At 45.9% G+C, this 6,000-nt stretch overlaps 1 protein-coding gene across 1 annotated transcript in view; it reads right to left on the minus strand.

The window, feature by feature from the left end:
• Positions 1-5,721, minus strand: part of PTPN14 (protein tyrosine phosphatase non-receptor type 14) — a 1,387,330-nt gene extending 1,381,609 nt beyond the window's left edge. The window contains exon 1 of the mRNA XM_069608563.1: positions 5,382-5,721. The gene's annotated coding sequence lies outside the window, so the exon portion shown is untranslated. The remainder of the gene's footprint in view (positions 1-5,381) is intronic.
• Between the last annotated feature and the right edge of the window lie 279 nt (positions 5,722-6,000).

A 6,000-nucleotide genomic window follows, 5' to 3' on the forward strand; every position in this document is an offset into this window, starting at 1 on the left:
ATGCGAGACTTATCCAACCATTGTTTATTGGTGGGGATACCTACTTTTTGGGCGATGTAGCCCAATTGCAGAAGATCTTCAAAACTCAATGGAAATTCATTCTTTTTGTGACAGACTGTTTGAATAGTACCCAAAGTGATTAAAATTGTGCAATTTAAAGAATATTTATTCAGCAGAAATGGTCAAAACTACTAGCTGCATAGTGAAGTAACTCATCGTACTGGCACACATTGACCAGAAAAACTGCCCCACACTAGCATTTTTGGTTCGCGCATTGCCCTAAAGGCCAGTCGTAGCCCGATTTTCTTACAGATTAAGGACTGGCTGCGCCCTAACACGTCACACTGCATTACAAGACAGCAGAGGTTGCTCTAATGTAACAGCGACCTTTAATGGAAAGCCTTGTGATGGTTTTATATCATAGCTATTTTCCTTTAAATCGTAACATTAGCGAGGTAGCTCACCAAGGTAAGCTTTCCTGTAAAAAAATAAAAAATAAAAACAAGTGAGCCCGGCCTCAGATGTCTCTTTTAAAAACTCTAAATCAGGCGTGTCATTAGAAATGTGTGGTCGGTCCTACTTAGTCTTAGTGAGGTGTGGTGTTCCTTAGCCATCGACTTGGCAACCTGACTCATTTTGCCCCGTAGTGCCAGCCCAGCATGCCAGAGGGGGACAGTTTTCTAGGCCAATGTAATGACTTATTAAACTTTGCTGCTAGTAGTTTCAATCAACACGACTAGTCCAAAATACTTTAAAATGCACGTTTTCCAATAAACTCTCTGCCAAAAAAATGCACCCCAGGGTCTATGCAATCAATTTGACATGTACCACTTTCTTTGGTACGCCTGATGTTTTGTCCAACCCTTTTGGAGATGAAAAGGAAAGATGAGGTTGGACAGTGGGAGATAAGAAAGGAGACGAGATGGTCACAAGGGGAGGGGAATTTAAGGGTGGGGCCTGTAGTGTCAACTTTGACAGCATTGTTCATCGAGTAGTGTGTGGCCATACATTTAAGGATGACAGAGGCAATTTGCTGGACATGCTTGTAGTTTTTCTGAATTTATTGAATAGCAACCACAGATTAGCAATTTGACCTTGGGGTGCCACGGACATAGCAGATAGATAGCAGATACACATGGATAAAGTTACTGGTTGATAAACCAGATCACCAGGAACCTTCACAAGCTATAGTCATGTTAGGTTGTGAGCAGAAGGAAGTCGCAAAGGATGGATCTTTGGACCAATCGCGTTTGTTGATGGAACAGATATGAGAATCGTGCAAAGTAAAGAAGAGGTTTCAGGTGCAGACATATTCGAAGAACATGCGGCAGAGAGCAGAGTATGCCTTTATCATAGTAGGCTTAGTGTACGATTTTAAAGGAGGTTTAAATTCGAACCTCTTGGGTGCCAGGAGCCAATGAAAGGTAGTCAGAGCTGCTGCAATATGGTCTCTGGTCATTTTGAGCAAAGAGGTGGCCCCTGAAATTTTGGAAACAATGTAGCCCCTTAATCATGATGATAGAAACTTTCTCCAGTTCAAGTTCTCCTTCTAACAGAGCCAACATGAGTCTCCAAAGAGATTTGTGGACAAGTGAAAGTTGCAAGAAAGTTTGCCAGTGCCTACTGTGGGTTGGGGGGTATGCATTCCAAAGTTGGCACAGTTGTTGAAGGAAATTAACCATGTTTTGGCAAGATTCACCTTGAGGATATTGGTGCTTCATTCAATCACTAAAAACAAAACGAGAGAGGAAGATCGTTTTTCTGCATTTCCAGCCAAATGTGGTGGTCAATTACATAAATATATTAGATTCAGTTAAAAGATCTGATGCCATTGGCTAGTGGATGAAGATAAAGCAATGAGACGGGGTGGCAGAGCAAGGAAGCTGGGGTGGGGGGGGATGATGGCTTAAGTGTGCTCAGTTAGGAAGTAAGAGAAGCAGCCAAGGGCAGGGACCAAGTATGCATGCATGGTGTGCTAACTTGACTGACAAATGCAGCGGAATGGCCCAGGAAGGATTTGGTGCACACAGCACTATCACTGAGGGAACTGAATGATGACCTAGAAGCAGTGCCAGATTTGGCTTGTCAAACAGAGCAGCTACATGCCCGATGACAGCCTTTGGGATAAAAGTTGTGTTAGTGATGCGGATGATCCCTTAACGTCTTCATACCAAATATGTGCCCTTGCGCTCATGCTTACTTAAAGAAATGTTCGAAGTCAGGGTTCAAAAGTGACAAACAATAACATAACAACTGTGTGGACAAAGTCATCTCGGGATGTTTATGAATAGGAATAGTGCATCCTTGCAATATTCACTAAAGGGGTTTCTTTTTACTGAAATAGGTGGTTTGGACGCTTGAGTGGCCCATTGACCAAAAATCACTTGATTTCAGCAATTTAGCCATACAAGCATAAAAATGCATACATACATACATACATACATACATACATACATACATACAACAATATCGACATGACAAAGCAATACAAAGAGGCCCATTGTGTACCTTAGAGCCTAAAGCACCTACTTTCTCTGGAGACGGGAGAACAATACAACTGTTTTGTAGAATCCGAAGCCAGAAGAGACATTGTTTCTGAGCTTTCCAGGACCCAGAAGAAGCAGCAAATTAATGGGTGAAAAAAAAGTAGTGTGGGCTACAAGGAGGATAACTTGCTATGTAATAAACTGAATCAGTGGCACTTAGTCCGGTCTGGCAAAAAAAGATAACTAGCTGGGCAGGGAATGTGTACGTACAAATGTAAAGGGTGACACAAAACTGCTATTACAAATATTTATTTTCAAGAAGAAAAAACTATGATTATTGTACACTATACTTACAAACAGCTTTAGAATAAAACATGTTTTTATTGTGTTGGTTTAAAATAAACCTTAGACAAGCAGAAAATATATACAAGAATAAATTAAAATCAAGTCCTTCAAATATACAATTAAGAACTACCACAAACAGAACTACGTAGCAAAAAGGTTATCAAATCTAGAACACCCTTGATTTTGTACACCAAGTTACAAAAACTAGCCATGCTTACTTTCCCATGATTACCTCAGCTCACTGATCCGCAATTGGAGTGAGGGGGGGGGGGGGGGCTGGTAAAGGAGACTTGAAAAACACAGCAGCAGAAACGGAGTTTAGGATCTTCCGCGCTGGCAAAGCAGTGACCAACCCAAGCGTTCTGTGAGAAAACATGCACACATCCAAAGCTGTCCCCTCTGAAACCCTGCCCTCCGACACCTCGGCAAAAAACCATATCAGGCCCCTTAGACCCACTCGCCCTGGTGCACCTCTGACAAAAGACTGGCAGAGTTTCCTTTTGCTCTGCTAACCCACTCTCAATTCACGTCAGTGGGCTGGAGCATCCAACCAGCGGTATAAAGATCTCACAAAACGACCATAAATGAACAAACCACAATGGTAGAACAATAACACAAAATAATGTTTTGTTCTTATATGGCACTCATGCTGGATTCCTCTAACTTCGAGGTGATGTAATAACAGGTGCTAGTATTACCCATGTTTAATGATACTCCGATGTTTCGACCTCGAAAGTTGGTCCTGTCACAGTATCCGAACTTATCAATTGCAGGCTTTCATCACGTCAGAGACCACAAATGTATCCGTGAGCTACCCACCAGTGGTGCACGTTTATTTTCAACTTAAGGCTGGGCGATTATTGACTGAGCATAGGCCAAAAAACATGCACCTACAGTGTTGGCCAACAATTAAACCCAGCAAAAACACCAGCTCACAAATAGAGACAGTGGGGAAGGTATTTGACCTCTAACCGTTCCACTGCTCAGTGTGCATTTTAATGAAATCGAACCCAGCATTTTCAATAGCTTTAGACTTGCTTCTACATGACAGGCATAAGGCCAAAGCACAAACTACTGAAGACATGGTTTACGAGACATGTACCATAGCAACGCATCCATATCCATTCTTATCAAAAGCACAATATGAGAAAGTTCCTTTAAGAGATGCAAATGTTTAAAAGGGTGCAATGATGTTTTAGAAGGCGGGGTGACCTATACGATCAGCGATTGCTGTTGTGCGTGGACTGGAGTACATTAATCACAATGATTACAACGTTTAGAAACGGGAGGAATCTGGTGCGAAACGGTATATACATACCTGAATTGTAAACATGCGCGCATAAGAAAGAATATAATTGAAAATGCCGCTGTTGTCGCAGAATTGATTAAGTCTTTAACTTATCACCATTGCTCCGTTTGTATTCTTGGTATTGAACACACTTGTGAAGGGTATTTTTTATTGGTACGCTGTACGCATACATTTGGCTTAGAGCTGAGCCTTGTAATGTGTTGGGGCGAGCCTAAAACGACAGAGCTGCCGGCCTGTCACAAAAACGGAGGGCCGCAGGAGCCAAGGACGTCGCATTCATAAATACGTGCGCTCTCAATGATGCATCTCGTGGCACTGTCCCGGGATGGACCCGGCACACAGGCTGGCCTGGCCACATGTGTTGAGCAGACACACGTCCATAACATTCAAAAGGCATTGCAGCTCGTCGTCGCTTACAGCATGCCCCAGAGCCGGGCGATATACCCAGGACTTCTGGGTTGCTAGTGCTACTAATGGGCAACTGGCAAGCTAGCCAGCAACTAGGGCTGTCAAAGGCTGCAGCAGCACTGTTACAGCTCGTGCAGGAATCCCGGCCACCTCACATCTGGGTGCACATGTCTCCACCTCGTTAGAAGGCTGTCGCTTTCATCGGGCTGATATCTCTCCTTTCAAACAAGTGCGATGCCTAGGGAAGTTAAACGGGAACATCCAGAAATCCCCAACAAAACCCACCCAGGGTATACATTGTTCATTCCCACTGACTAAAACGGCATCACCCCCCACAAGTCACGCTTCTTGCAGTATACGCCGTTTAAGGGGTATTTACTGGACTGTACAGGTCCATGCCTACCTTTTCAGGGGGACATAAAAGAACACATTAACCCGAGAATTCGAACTTCAGTCGTTCCCCCAGCAACGGGTCTAGAAGTTAAGGGACCACCAGAGAGGGCGGCTTCATGCCATGCTGTGGGCAGACTAGGGCTTTAACCCCGGTTAGAAATGTGTAGGGCGGGAAGAGGTTTTTTTTCCTCCAGATATTGCTGCAGTGCTGCCCCATTCATACACTTCCCAGGGTGAAAGGGCCAGAACACACCTACACAAAGGGAGCAGGTGAAGGACGCTGCCTAATGCTCCCCGAGAGCCGACAGGCACCGGCTCAGCTATGGGCAGGAACGACATCTACAAGGGGAGGGGCTTCTCCCAAACACAAACATTCACAGTTTTGTACAAGCCCAACGGGGGGCACAGACACGAAGGCACACAAAATAGCACGATCTCACCTGTCTACAGATGGACAAGGTTCCCCCAAACACTACAGCTGCCCATCAGCCACTCTGGTGCCACAGAGAAAGGCTTCCGCCCCTTGCAGGACTCCAGCGGCCGCGACACAAAGCCCGGCGACAAATCCCCCTGGCGGCGCAGCAGCAGCGCCCCACACAGGAAGCACTGGCACGGCTCGCTGTCCCAGGCCAGAGCGCGCGCCCTCCCGGCTTCGGAAAACTTTCTCGGAACTTCGCTGCTCAGGCGGCCGCCGAAGGATGAGCGGGAGGCGCTAGTCTCCAGGCTCGGGAGTGGGAGGGTCGGAGGGGGGCAGGGCTACACGGCGGCACTACCTCCTCCAACCTCTGTGTGTGTGTGTGTGTGTGGGGGTGTGTGTGTGTTTTCCCAGTGCGGTGGAGGAGGAGGGGCTACGCTGCCGTGACGTCACACCGCACATGGAATGCGCGGAATGTGGAGTAGCCGCACGCCTCAGACGTCGGGCCTTTGGTTTCAAAAGAGGGAAAAGAAAGGAGGGGAGGCCGTGCCCCCTCCAGCGAGAAATACGCCCAGAGCTCTTCACAGTATCCAATGAGTCCCCATTTTCAAATCGGAATCTATGTATGTATTTGTACACGTTCC

This window comes from Ambystoma mexicanum, chromosome 4q (genome assembly GCF_040938575.1).
Source record: "Ambystoma mexicanum isolate Mex_15411 chromosome 4q, UKY_AmexF1_1, whole genome shotgun sequence".
In the NCBI taxonomy this organism is placed as follows: domain Eukaryota; kingdom Metazoa; phylum Chordata; class Amphibia; order Caudata; family Ambystomatidae; genus Ambystoma; species Ambystoma mexicanum.